The sequence below is a fragment of the Megascapheus bottae genome, chromosome 3, assembly GCF_031878675.1.
Source record: "Megascapheus bottae isolate mThoBot1 chromosome 3, mThoBot2.hap1, whole genome shotgun sequence".
Taxonomy (NCBI): domain Eukaryota; kingdom Metazoa; phylum Chordata; class Mammalia; order Rodentia; family Geomyidae; genus Megascapheus; species Megascapheus bottae.
Genome location: NC_143511.1, coordinates 27,297,933 through 27,312,019, shown reverse-complemented (window position 1 = coordinate 27,312,019; position 14,087 = coordinate 27,297,933). Strand labels below are relative to the sequence as shown.

The following is a 14,087-nucleotide window of genomic DNA, read 5'->3' as shown; positions in this document are numbered from 1 at the left end:
GGCAATCACTCTACCATTTGAGCTACACCCTCGTTCTTGATTTTTATTTTGTTTTTCAAATAAGACCTTATATTCAGTTGCCCTAGGTTGACTCTCAGCTGTGATCCTACTACATTTGCCTCCCAAGTAACTCGAGTTACAAGTTTATACAACCAGCCAGGTGCCAGTGGCTCATGCCTGTAATCCTAGCGACTTGGGATGCTGAGATCTGAGGGTTGTGATTCAAAGCCAGTCAGAGCAGAGACCTTTATCTCCAATAAACTACTCAGAAGTGGTGCTGTGGCTCAGGAAGTTCAGGGACAGTGCCCAGGCTTTGAGCTTAAGCCCCAGGAATGACAGAAAAAATAGGTACATAATCATGCAGGTTGTGTGTGTGTGTGTGTGTGTGTGTGTGTGTGTGTGTGTGTGGTATGTTCACTCACTGCACACAGGTATAGCAATTCTAAATTTTTGACTTAGGACTTGTAATGTTTGCTAGGCTTTGAGTTTATGGTTGACACTTAGCATTTAAGTCATACCTCTATTCTGGCATTCTCTGGTTGATTGGAAACACCATCTGGTAGACTGTTTTGTGTGGGCGGACTTCAAATTCTGATCCTCCAGGTCTCAGCTTCTTGAGTAGCTAAGATTACAGACTTTGAGCCACTAGTTCTTGATCTAGGTCCCACTCTGAAAAGATTTTAACAATGTGTCAGACTATTTAATTATGCTCTTATTATTGGATTTTTTGACTAATAGCTGATATTTCCATTGAATATTTTAGTATATTAGCCTTTGAATCTCTGCCAATTTCTTTAAGATATATTCTTAGAAAGGGAATCAATTTATTTAGCCCTCTGTCATATTGCCAAATGTAGTTTAGACAAATAATATTAACTTTCCCTCAGTAGTATTAATGTGTACTCCAATCCTGAATTTTTCTTTAGTTTTACATTGGAATCAACACAGAGGGTATAAACAAACAAATAAGCCATTTCTACCCTAAGACAATTACATTGGATTTACTGGGAAATTAAAGGAGTCAAGGTAGCTGTAAGTTTAAAAGCACCCAAATGAGTCTAGCAGATATAAAAGGTTCAGAACCACTCCTTAATTGAATAAATGAAAACTATCCTACTTAAAATCCCTTTTGGTATCAAGGCACATTTCAATTTAAGTAGTATATATTTGGTTTATTAGCATTAAAAAACTTACCATAAGATTATAACCTTGGCCAAAATACTTTGACTCGGTTGGGTTTTCAGATAGAGCTGAACTTGTGTATCCATTATGGGTTGGTTCCATCATAACCCCAGGATGATTATCAAGTCCCTTATATACCATAGTTCACTATTTCCATATAATCTTTGCACAGCTCTAAATTTTAAGTCATCTCTAGATTATAATGCCTAACACAATCTAACTATGTATACATTGCTGCTATCCTATACTATTTAATGAGTCATGACTGCCCTCTTTCCTAATGTGTACATGATTAGTAAAGAGGATATATATGTATATACATGTATGTATATATATATATATATATATATATATATATATATAATGTTGCCAGTCCTGGGGCTTGGACTCAGGGCCTGAGCACTGCCCTTGCCCTCTCTCAAGGCTAGATCTCTACCCTTGAGCCACAACACCACTTCTAGCCTTTTCTATGTATGTGGTACAGAGGAACCCAACCCAGAGCTTCATGCATGCTAGGTGAGCACTCTACCACTGGGCCAGGCTCCTGGCCCTTTCTCTGAACATCTGTCATGGAATGATGGTTGTTTTGCTAAAGTGGTTCCCCTAGATATTGAGGCATGATGACTATACCTGTGTAAAAGTCATTCCTGTTCAAAAATAGCATTCCCTCTTTACCAGCTTACCAATTTGTTTTTAGAAAAAGCATTTTAGGGCCTTTTACATTTAAAATTTTTCATTTATTAGCTTTAAAGCTGAAGTTCTTTCAGAGACAGTGACTTTCAACTGGCTTGCTTCTCTTGACACTATTCATTTACTTATCAAATATTTCTTTTATTAATTTTCATTATCAAGACATATATTGGGGTTTCTTCTAGATCTTAGGAATGGCATCTTCTTTAGCTTTGTTTTCTATAAAAAAAGCTTTGAGTTCTATAACTTCTTTGGTAAATAAATGTACTGAAAAAAAAACTGTACATAGCCCAGCAGTTTTGATAAAATGTTCACTGATACTCCCATCATGCTTTGGTCTTGCTTTAGGTTGAATTATTTCAGAGAAACGCTGTCCATCCCACCATTATTATAAGTTGATGTGCAGTTCTATCTCAGGCCAGGTGCTGGTGGCTCCCATCTATAATCCTGGCCACTCAGGAGGCTGAGGCATGAGGAACATAGTTCTAAGCCAGCCCAGGCTGAAAAGTGTGTGAGATTTTTACCACTAATAAATTACTCAGGAAAAGCTGGAAGTGATGTTTTGGCTCAAATGGTAGAGAACTAGCAAAAGAAACTCTTGAACAGTATTCATGCCCTGAGTTCATAATAGGTGAAGAAGAAAAAGAAGAAGACGAAGAAGACGAAAAAGACGGAGAGGAAGGAGAGGAAGGAGAAGGAGAAGAAGAGGAAGAAGAAGAGGAGGAGGAAGGAGAAGAAGGAGAGGAAGAAGAGGAAGAGGAAGGAGAAGGAGAAGGAGAAGAAGGGAAGAAGAGGAAGAAGAAGAAGAAGAAGAAGAAGAAGAAGAAGAAGAAGAAGAAGAAGAAGAAGAAGAAGAAGAAGAAGAAGAAGAAGAAGAGGAGGAGGAGGAGGAAAGAGGAGGAGGGGGAGGAGGAAAGAGGAGAGGAGGAGGAGGAGGAGGAGGAGGAGGAGGAGGAGGAGGAGGAGGAGGGGGCAACAACAGCAACAACAACTTAGCAACAATTTAGGTTCTTGTGCATGCTAGGCAAGTCCTCTACTATTAAGCGACATTACTAGGCCTTGGATGTTTTTTTAAACACAGCCTCCCTATGTACTTTACACTGACTTTAAACGTGTAATTCTCTTGCTTCTTCCTCCCGAGTACTAGAATTACAGTTGTGAACAACCAACCCTGCCATTCCTGGAAATATTTTCCCATGTATGTAAAGTAAGAGAAGACAATATTTCCTTCTGTAAGTGATTCTGCCTCAAAATTGGTTGTTGGCTATTCATTAATATGTTCTTAAAGGCTATTGCTTATTTCTTTTTCTCCTATTCACCTCTTCTCTTTCATAGTAACTCTGCATCTACCTCTCCAAATACTCAAGATCTCATATTCTTTTGAAGCCAACAATATAATATGGTAAAATTCTTTCTACTTATACATAATCTAAATTCTGTTGAGGGCTTTGGGAAAGAGGTTCATGTGCTGTGATGCTAGAATCCACTTTCCTAACTTGTTACCTTGAACGAATTTTGTGGCCTTATTACCATGAGGAAAGGTACATGATGAAAAAATTAACTGGAGTGGGTTCTGTCCTTTATGAGCTGTTAAACCACACTAATCATTGACCACATACAGACTTCTTGTCTGAGGATATGCACCCTTACTTAAGTCTATGTTAGAAGAGTTGAGTTTTTTTTTTTTCCTTTGCGCTGAAAACATTCCTAGCTCACCTGAGTTCTGGTCAATGTTTTACAATTAGCCATTGACTCCAACTGACTCCCTGTAAGGACTTAATTATAAAGGTAAATGCTAAGTAGGACAAGGCTCAAACATCTTCTTTCCCTTTCCTTGTCTTTGCCCTTGTGAAGGTGGTCAGAATTGAAGAATACCTGGGCTAAGAGCTGGAGAAAATCATTGTTTGTTCTTGTGAGTACATTTCTGACTTACACGAATAGGTCAACTTACTTCAGCCTACATCTACTTACCTTTGATGTAATTAGAAACAAATAGGGTCATTGTCCGTACCAGATTCTTCAAACTTTCAACTTTGAATTGGGAACCATCAAGCTCACATCGCAATAGTTATTTGTTTCCCAGAGTCATTTTTTGTAGATTTCTCTTCTTTATAATTCTGATAAGATGAAGCATTGGTAACTATTGCCACTTAAACACTGTTTTATTAAGAAAATATAATACTGGCTTATTTTCTAATACAGTATCATATTAGATTCTAAAATTAAAACATTATACGATTCCAATTTGTATACGATTTCCCTCTCCCTTAATGACTGAAATAGTTAAGGTAATGAATGTGATCTGAGGTTACGTATATTTATTCCAGGCTTCCAAAGGCTATGCTAGTGCCTTAATTGGTTCTGTTAGAGTGAGCTTGGAGCACTGAGTATGCAAAGCAATTAAAACCTTGTGGCATTTTGTATCCATCACTGAAGCACCATAAATTTTTGATTGGCTATGTGATGTTCATATTTACCGAATACAAGCAGTTATGATTTATTTGTTCATCTGGGGCCTGGCCAAGAAAATGCAGATACTCTGAGGTTAAAGACAAATATATCAAATGTTCAGTCAGTGCCACAATAGCTATGTGTTGAACCAAGTTTTACAGCAAAGATAAATTTAGCCTTTTACATCTGTATAAACAACTTCAGCTTTATCTATTTCATGATTTTTGCTGACAAAATTCAGATGGGTTTCACATTGTTTTCTGTCTGTTCACTTTTACTCTTACACCATAAAGGAATTTATAGAACTTCTTAGTCTCTTGCCAGTGCATATTTCCCAGTCATCCTAAATGTGTGGAACTGAAATTCTGAAACAAAGGCTTGGTTTATTTGCAGTCCCAAATCCCTTAGTCTATCTCCTTGTCCAAGTGTAATGTGCGCCAGAGTATAGAGGCAGTATGAAAAAGAGCCTTCCTGAGAGGTAACTAATATTACTTACCCATTGAGGCAGCCTTTACATTGGCTTGTTATATGAGTCTAGTTCCTTCTATTGGAACTGAGAATGAGCATGGGAAGAAGGGAGCCTTGTACAATGTTACTTCCTCGCAGAGTGCCCAGACAAAAGCTGCAAAGGAAAATCTGATCAAACCTTTGCAAAGCATCATATGAGATTTAGTGGTCAGCTTTTCTGGAGAGAGTGCTTACTTGTAAGAATCTTTACCTTCAATTCAGCTTCCTTTATGGAAGACAGCTGGGTACAATCTTCAGACTGCTATCTTAAAAAAAAAAAAGTTGTGTACCAAACTTGGAGTTTGGATGCTGTCCTTTAGCTCTTTTGCTTAAGGCTGGCTCTCTATCACTTCAGCCACAGCTTTGCCTTTTTGCTGTTCAACTGGTGATGAAACATCTCACAAACTTTTCTTCCTAGGTTGATTTCAAACCAAGATTCTCAGATCACAGACTACCGAGTAGCTTGGCATGAGCCATGGGTGCCTATCTTAGCCCGCCATCTTGATTTTTAATACAGAAGAGCTTTGTGTGTTACATTCTGCACCCAAACTTGTAGGTATATGCCAGGCATGCGTAGGGCTAAGGAATAGACCAGGTCTCTGAAGCATCATGATGTGGGTAGAGAACATGCCCCTTCTTGACTCTTCCTAATTTTCTATAGATGTTTTGATTGGATTGAATTATTCAGAGGTGAAGTTTTTTTTTTTAACACAGACTTGATTCTAGAAACCAGCTTTAAAACCCTGAAAAAGATCCAATCTTTGAAATAACAATACTCCAGTAGCAAAGGGTTGTATTCTTTCATGCCCATGTCTAGGTCTTGAATACAGTTCTCTCTGCTACTATTGGCACAGACAACCCAGTGTGTGATAAGGCTCAATAAAACCTACATAGGCCTCAAGCGATGAGAAAAAAAAAAAAACTAGGAAAATAAAACCCTACAACCCAACAACCCTTCAGCCATAGAAGCTAATTGTTGCTTTTAGTTAATTGGGCCAATTAATTCCACTCTTTTCAGTTATACAACTATATAACAATGTCAGCTGAGCTGCTTCTGGAACTGTAAACTGCTGTAACGGTCAGGTACTCATAAATTAAAACTCGCATTGTGCACAATTAGCATCTCTTCATGATCTCATGGCAGCCCTGGAGAGTGGGTAAGGCCTTCCTGCCCCTATGATGAATGCTACTATTCATTCCCATTCCCAACATTTTGATAGCACAAACATTTAACAAATTTTGATGTCATTTTTATTGTAAAGGTGATATATAGAGGCATTATCTGGGTTGATTCCATATCTTGGTGATGATAAAATGCACTTGGAGCTCAAAAATTTAATCCCCAAATCATTAAACAACAATCCAATTAATAAAGGGGTAAAGACTGAAGAGAGACTTCAAAGAAGAAGCAAGAATGGCCAATAGACTCATGAAGAGATGTTCAGTATCTCTGGCCATAAAAGAAATGCAAATCAAAACAGCATCAAGATTCCACCTCACCCCGTTTAGAATGGTCATTATCAAGAAAACAATAACAGATGCTGGCAAGGATGTGGCTAAAAGAGAATGCTACAACACTATTGGTGGGACTGTAAACTTGTTCAGATACTTTGGATAGCAGTATGGCAGTTACTCAAACGACTAAACCTTATGACTAAACCTTAATGACTAAACCTTATGACCCAGCAATCCCGCTCCTGGGTATTTATCTAATCCACCACAAACCAGGCCACATTAAAGTCACCAGTGTAACCATTTTATTATAGAGAAAGGTAAATTATCTAAAAATAGTTTGAAATGACTTGGTCCTTACCTTTTACTTTTTTTTCCTTCAATTTTGATATACAATTAATAGAGCAGTAGATGGTATGTAGTTAAGATCTTGGGAAAAACGATGTTCTAACATCTCAGTTAAGCACTTCAGAAATGTCTTTGATGTTATAGTCATGAATATTCGTGATGAGTGTATTTCTTCATTCTTTACAGAAGAAAGAATGTTCTTGGGAGGTCCTTGTGTTTTTGAGTGCAGGACTTCCAACTTAGTAGGGAGCATGCCTAATGCTTGAGCCAGAACTCCAGCCCTTTTTGTATGTTTAAGGTAGGGTTTCTCTTGTTTTATTTTTTTCCTGAACTCACCTGTACTATGATTTTCCTATTTACCCTTTCTGACTTGGAATGGCAGGCATGTACTGCTATGAGTGGCTTTTTCTGATGGTATTGGGTCTCATGAATGTTTGCCTATTGTGAGGTTTATTATAACCCTCTCCATCTTCACATCAGTAGTTAGGATTACAAATGTGAGCAACTAGTTCCTGCTGATAGCCAAATTTCTTTAGAATGCTATAAGAAATATGTTAGACTAGTTTAAGCTGTAAGCATAAGACATATATTTAGCTTTTTCCTTCTGAAGACTAAAATTTTTATGATATAATAAAGTTTATTTTGAAAGGAGTTAGGACAGTATAATTATAAAATAATTCGAATTTTTCCTATAATAATTTTAAATTTAATTTTTTTCTCTTTAATTTTGTTTTCAGTGGCTTTACCATGTCTTGCTTAAGAAGTATATTTTTTATCTTGCTCAGAGCTCAGAGATGGCCTTGAACGTATAATTTGTTGATTTTTCATTATTTTGGAAAAGTCTCAGCTTTAGTGTCTTTCTTTCCTTTGCCTCCACTATTTTACAAGAATCTTTTCTTTTCCCTACCTTCCTACCATTTTTTTCCTACTCTTTTGTCTCTTTGTGCTTTATGCTGAGATTTTAAAATTTTCTCTGATCTTCTCCAATAGTTGTAGCTCCCCAAATCTCTTTATCTGAGCATAAATTACTCTAAACTGATTCAAATCTTAATTCTGGTTACTTGATTTTCTCAATTACAGATTTTTTTCTTAGTTCTTTTCCAGTTTCCTTAAAATAATTGCTATAATGAGCCAAATTTATAAGCTGTCTTTCCTTTGTAGAAGTGAACAAAGTTTTGTTTCCATGTTATCCATTTATCCTTGATAGTCATGCCATACTAATGAACATTTGAGAAACTCAAGAGCCAACTAAGATTCACTTTGGATTGGTATAGACTCCTTTTTTTCATATCAAATAATTATGTCATTTCTTTTTTTCTGTTTTTATTTATTTGTTTATTTATTGCCAATCCTGGGGCTTGAACTCAAGGCCTGATCACTATCTTGGACTTTCTCAAGGCTAGAGCTCTACCACTTGAGCCACAGCACCATTTCTGGCTTTTTCTATGTATGTGGTTTGGAGGGATCGAACCTGGGTCTTCATGTATGCTAGGCAAGCAAGCACTCTACCACTAGGCCAAGCTCCCGGACCCTGTCGTGTTTCTTAGTAAAGGAAAAAAGTGTAGGAGCCCACAAGTCCCACCATTTAACAATCAGAGTTATTTAAAGTTTATGCCTGGTTGTTCAATATCTGTATTCATTCTGGCTCTATTTCCACTACCTGCTATTTCTGCTGTCTTTGTTCTTGTCTGCTTGCTACTATTTTATTGTGTTTCAGGGATTATGCTGAAAAGTCATTTATAGAAATAATTTGATGCCCAGCATAATTTCTTCATGCAGAGAGGGTTTCTGTTTTCTTTAAATTGCCTAGTGGCTCTTGCATCAGGAATCACCATAATCCAATTTCAAGGATAAAGATCACTCAAACCTGAATTTCTACAAGAGCCAATCTACTTCTCATTGACACATGTCAGGGTGACCCTGGCACTTATACCGAACTCAAAATACAATGTTCATGTTTTGGTCCCCCCTGACACTGCCAAAAGTGTTGTTTACCCATTTGGCTGCCTTTTCTTGAACAGATAAAAGCTCCCTGAGGAAAAACTCAAACCCTAAACCTTCACTTCTGTGGCCCAGTTTACAATGTGGTTGGGTACTTTCTCAGAGCAACCCAGTGGTGTGATAACATTGCAACTTCCAACCTAGCCCTGCTTGGCATAGAATATCTTCACATAGTTGCTGGAAATAGCAATGGTTTTGGATGCCAATCCAAATTAATGGTCTCATTTTGGTCTTTTATAGCTATTTAATACTAGGCAAAAAGCTTCATGACGTTTGTCTTCCTTATCAAGTCAAAGGACTTTTTGAGTTTTGTCTTCTGAATCTAGGTAAAGAATTTAATGAGTTTTGCTTTCCTTGTTTAGAATTTAACAAGAATAGTGCAGTGTTTCTCAGGAGGCTATGAACATTGAGATGAGTGTGTTTAGGAAGCTGTCTTACTTGCACTAACATTTCCTCCACTCAACTCTTCCCTTTAACTCCTAGACTTTCCTTGCACAAACATTTCCTCAACTGGATCTAAGCATCTATGATTGAACAGGCTATAAAACTTTCTAGGGAGATAGAAGACATCTAACTACACTTCTACCTGGGAGCTTTATGCTGATAAGACAGGTAAAAGAGTCATGACATTTTTCTTTCTTGTTTACTGTTTTTATGTTTCACTTTCCAATTGTCACTCTGACGTTCTGGCAGCTAGCCCATACAATATCTGTATTTGCGATACGTATTACCATACATGACGCATGTGGCTGGGCTCCAAAGGTGGAAGTTGAAATGAGTAAATGGTTCCTTTATTTGTCTTATTACCTAATTTCCATTCTCTTTCCTTTCGGACATCCTGGAACCCTAGAACAGAACTCCTCTCTCTCTCTCTCTCTCTCTCTCTCTCTCTCTCTCTCTCTCTCTCTCTCTATATATATATATATATATATATATATATAGATAGATAGATAGATAGATAGACAGATAGATAGATAGATCTATCTGTCTGTCTGTCTATCTATATCTGTGTGTGTGTGTGTGTGTGTGTGTGTGTGTGTGTGTGTACATGAAATGACAAGTGCCTCATCAGAGCCTTATTCACAATGAAAAATCTTTAAAACTTCATCTTCTAGGACTGGGAATGTGCCTTAGTGGTAGAGTACTTCCTAGCATACATGAAACTCTGCAATTCATTCCTCAGTACCACATAAACAGCTGGAAGTGGTGCTGTGGCTCAAGTGGTATAGTGCTAGCTGTGAGCAAAAGAAGCTCAAGGACAGTGCCCAGTTCCTGAGTTCAAGACTTAGAACTGGCAAAAAGGAAAGGAAAGGAAAAGAAGGAGAGGAGAGGAGCCTGCATCTTCTAATCGGGACCTTCAATAGATATTTTTGAATCCATTCTACTAAGTGCCTTACAAGCCATTGTTAAGCTATGGGCTAAAAACAATAGAAAAATTGCTCATGGTTTCCCCATAAGCTCTTAGCTTCCCATACCTAAAGCAAATGCTGAAATTGGTTAGGAGTCACATTATTTACTCTGAGGATAATACTCTTTGCAGTTTATGCTTATCTTGTCACCCAAACACAATAATAATGGTTGATGTGAGCTGCATACTAATTACTTTTATTATTTCAGAGGTTTTATTAGCAACAGTTCTCGTCTGCTCTCAAATCCTCTCATACTCGGAGAAAGGACTAACATCTAAAAATGTCATCTTAACTATATCCCTAAAGACAAAAACGAATAATATAATAGGCATTTCTGAATGCTCGCCCCCACCAAATCTTTTAACTGTTTATATCATAGCATCAAAATTTCTAAAGGGAGCCCTTGTCTCTTTAGATTTAAGAGGACTGTAAGATTTGTGACTTATTTAGATGTGAGGGAAAATTGAACACCTTTCTTCTCCTTTTTCTTAAAGGAAACAGATTATGCCTGCATTGTTAATTTTGTTAAATAATTTTCAGGTATCAGCAGTCTAGAAAATTTCCAAATGCCAAAATTGAACTTGGAGCTGGAGTGTAGGTAATGAAGACCCTGAATGGTTGAAGGATACCCATGGACCACATTAAATATTCACTTCAAGCAAAATGAATATTCAGCAGGTGAGTAGCACCGTATCAGAAATGGAAATGAGAGGGAAATGTCACTGTGGCTCAAAGTGGTAAAGCCTTGGCCTTGAGCAAAATTGCTGCGGGACAGTGCTCAGGCCTTGAGTTCATGCCCCACCACCACAAAAGAAAGAAAGAAAGAAAGAAAGAAAGAAGAGAGAGAGAGAGAGAGAGAGAGAGAGAGAGAGAGAGAGAGAGAGAAAGAAAGAAAGAAAGAAAGAAAGAAAGAAAGAAAGAAAGAAAGAAAGAAAGAAAGAGATGGAAATGAAATCACCCTATGGGTAGTCAGCACAGACTGCCATCACAAAATACCAGAAAGGACCATAAATCTATTGGGTGCCAGGGACTTATGCCTGTAATCCTAGTTACTCAAGAGGCTGAAATCTGAGGATCCAGCTTTGAAGCCAGCCTAGGCAGGAAACACTGTGAGACTCTTAACTCCAGTTAACCATCAGAAAACTGGAAGTGGTGTTGTGGCGCAAAGTAGTACAGTACTAGCCTTAAGCAAAAGAGCTCAGGGACAGTGCCCAGGCCCACAATTCAAGCCCCATAAACCATTAAAAATGATAATAGTAAAATAAAAGACCATGAACCTGTGTCTAAAAGAATAGGTATTTATTTCTCACAGTTTTAGAGGCTGAAGATCAAAGTTCCCAGTACTGACGAAATCAGGATCTTGGTGAGGGCTCAGAATTGATTAGCTCATGACAATCTTCTTCTATGAAGTTTCATTCATATGTGGGCATGGAGACAGAGCAAAAGAGAGCTTGCAAATTTTTCCCTTGTGTGTTCTTGTAATGTCTCTTCATTGGAGCCTTAGCCCTCATGGCCTCATCTATCTTGCTTATTTCCCAAAGGCTCTAAGCAACATACCATCACAAGGTCAGTTCTATGAGTGAATTCTAACATGACACAGACCAGCCCATAATACCCTGCTAATTTCACATGCACTACCAGCACTCAAAAGAGAAAGGAGAGCTGAGCACAGTGGCTCATGCCTGTAATCCTTGCTACGCAGGAGGCTGAGACCTGAAGATCACCATTCAAAGCCAGCCCGGGCACTAAACCTCTAGAAAACAGGAAGTAGTGCTGTGGCTCTAGGGTTAGGGCGGTAGCTTTGAGCTGATGAGCTCAGGGACAGCCTTCAGACCTAGACTTCAAGCCTCATGACCAACAAAAAAAAGGAAAGGAGTTGCTTGACAGTGAGACACCCAAGAAAAGCTGATTTTATATATATATATATATATATATATAAAATGTGTAAAATCAAATATATTAAATAAATATTATATATACTTAAATATATACTAAACATTTAAATATATCACATATAGATGTCCCATATTATATAAATTATAAACATATATTAAATATAAAACAATTATATTTTGAATATTTAACAAATATATATTATATATATTTATATAATAGATATAATATACATTAGGTAGCTGCTTTAAATACACACACACACACACACACACACACACACACACACACACACGTCTTTTAATGCAGAGACCTGTGTGTCTAGAGAAGTCAATAATTCCAGAGGGTATTGTGATTTCTAATGACTGAGGTGAAATCATTAAGAACCATCTTTAGCAGAGGGTGCTAGTGGCTCATCATCTATAATCCTAGCTGCTTGGGAAACTGAAATTTAAAGATCACAGTTCAAAGACAACTCAGGCAGGAAAGTCAATGAAATGCTTATCTGCAGTCAACTACCAAAATACAGGAAGTGGAGCTGTCATTCAAGTGGTAGAGCATTAGCATTGGGCACAAAAGCTCAGGCAGCACCCAGGTCCTGAGTTCAAGTCCCAGGAGTGGCACGCACACACACACACACACACACACACACACGCACGCACGCACACACATACCCCAGAACCATTTTAACTGTTCTTTATGTAAAAGAACAAAAGAGATGTCAACGTATTTCGAATTATTTTTGTCGCTATACCCAAACTATCAATGTATGTTTGTGTTGCAATCCGTCATTTGAAATAGCTGTGGAATTGCTTTAAAAAAAAAAACTTGATTCATCTCACACATTAAAGGACATTTAGTACATGTTTTCAAGAGTCAGTTAATGGGATACCATTATCAAAGAACGATTTTATATTCAACTGAATTATGCAAGAGCTGTCAAATTTTAATGTTCCTATTTAAGTCATTCAAAAGAATCCATTAGGTTCATTGCTACCAAGAACCAGGATTCAAAAAAAAATCATTGCCATATTTTCTTACCCAAGCATTCTTTAAAATGTGACAAGTCTAAATGCCCTTTAATTAAAAGATGATAGTAAGGATTGGGCTTTTGCAGAAGAGAGTGCATATGTTTGACCACAGCTCGTTTACCTGGGCCAGAGTACCAATGGCTTTCCCATTTGTCAGCTCTTTTATTTTCAGTGCCTGCTGTCCTATTAATAGCCATTTGCTTGTGATTATAATAGTCTATTCCTGCCTGCCATGCTTGCCAAACAGTCAACATCCATATTGCCAAATACCCAGAATGCACAAAGATAATTGGCTGCAGTTCCCTTTATCAATCCTAACAATAGAGATGGTTCTGCCAGTGGGACCATAATAATTGGTATCTCTTGGCCAGGTCTCTTTCCCTTTTCCCCTCCTGTGGTATTTTGTAAAGAACAGTGAGCCTGTGGTTCTACAATTCTCTTTTTATATATGTTTCTATATCTAAGAAATCATATTTGATTGATGTATCTCTTCTTTAGCTATATTAAAACCTTTAGGGCTAGTCTGCTCTTGCCTTGATGGCCTTGGTACTGGACTGTCATGTTAATGTGATGTTGAGATGTTGATTGTCTTCTTCTAAATTCTTATTTAGAGTTGGTGATAACCTGGTGCAATAAAGCTCCCCTAAGTCTATCATTCACTTTTTCCTTCCTTCCTTCCTTCCTTCCTTCCTTCCTTCCTTCCTTCCTTCCTTCCTTCCTTCCTTCTTTAATATCTTACATTTACATCTAATCTAGTAGCAAATCCTGGCTTGTACATTTCCTTCTCTAGTCTACCACCAAGCTAGACTAGGGTTCTAATCTTACTTATGTCAGAATTACCAGTCTGTCTGTCCCTTCCTTCCTTCCTTCCTTCCTTCCTTCCTTCCTTCCTTCCTTCCTTCCTTCCTCCCTCTCTCTCTCCTTCCCTCCTTCCCTCCCTCCCTCCTTCCCTCCCTCCCTCCCTCTCTTCCTTCCTTCTTTTCTTACTTGCCAGTCCTGGGACTTGGAATTCAGGGCTTGGGTGCTGTTTCTGAGTCTCTTTGTGCTCAAGGCCAGTGCTCTAGTGTTCTACCACATGAGCCACAGAACCACTTCTTGATTTATTTTTTTGAGTAGTTTATTG

At 37.9% G+C, this 14,087-nt stretch overlaps 1 long non-coding RNA gene across 1 annotated transcript in view; it reads left to right on the top strand.

Annotated features, from left to right (window-relative positions):
• Nucleotides 1-5,287: 5,287 nt before the first annotated feature.
• Nucleotides 5,288-14,087, top strand: part of LOC150065101 (uncharacterized) — a 40,338-nt gene continuing 31,538 nt past the window's right edge. The window contains exons 1-3 of the long non-coding RNA XR_016534742.1: nucleotides 5,288-5,382; nucleotides 9,115-9,243; nucleotides 10,581-10,718. This is a non-coding gene — a long non-coding RNA (uncharacterized LOC150065101). The remainder of the gene's footprint in view (nucleotides 5,383-9,114; nucleotides 9,244-10,580; nucleotides 10,719-14,087) is intronic.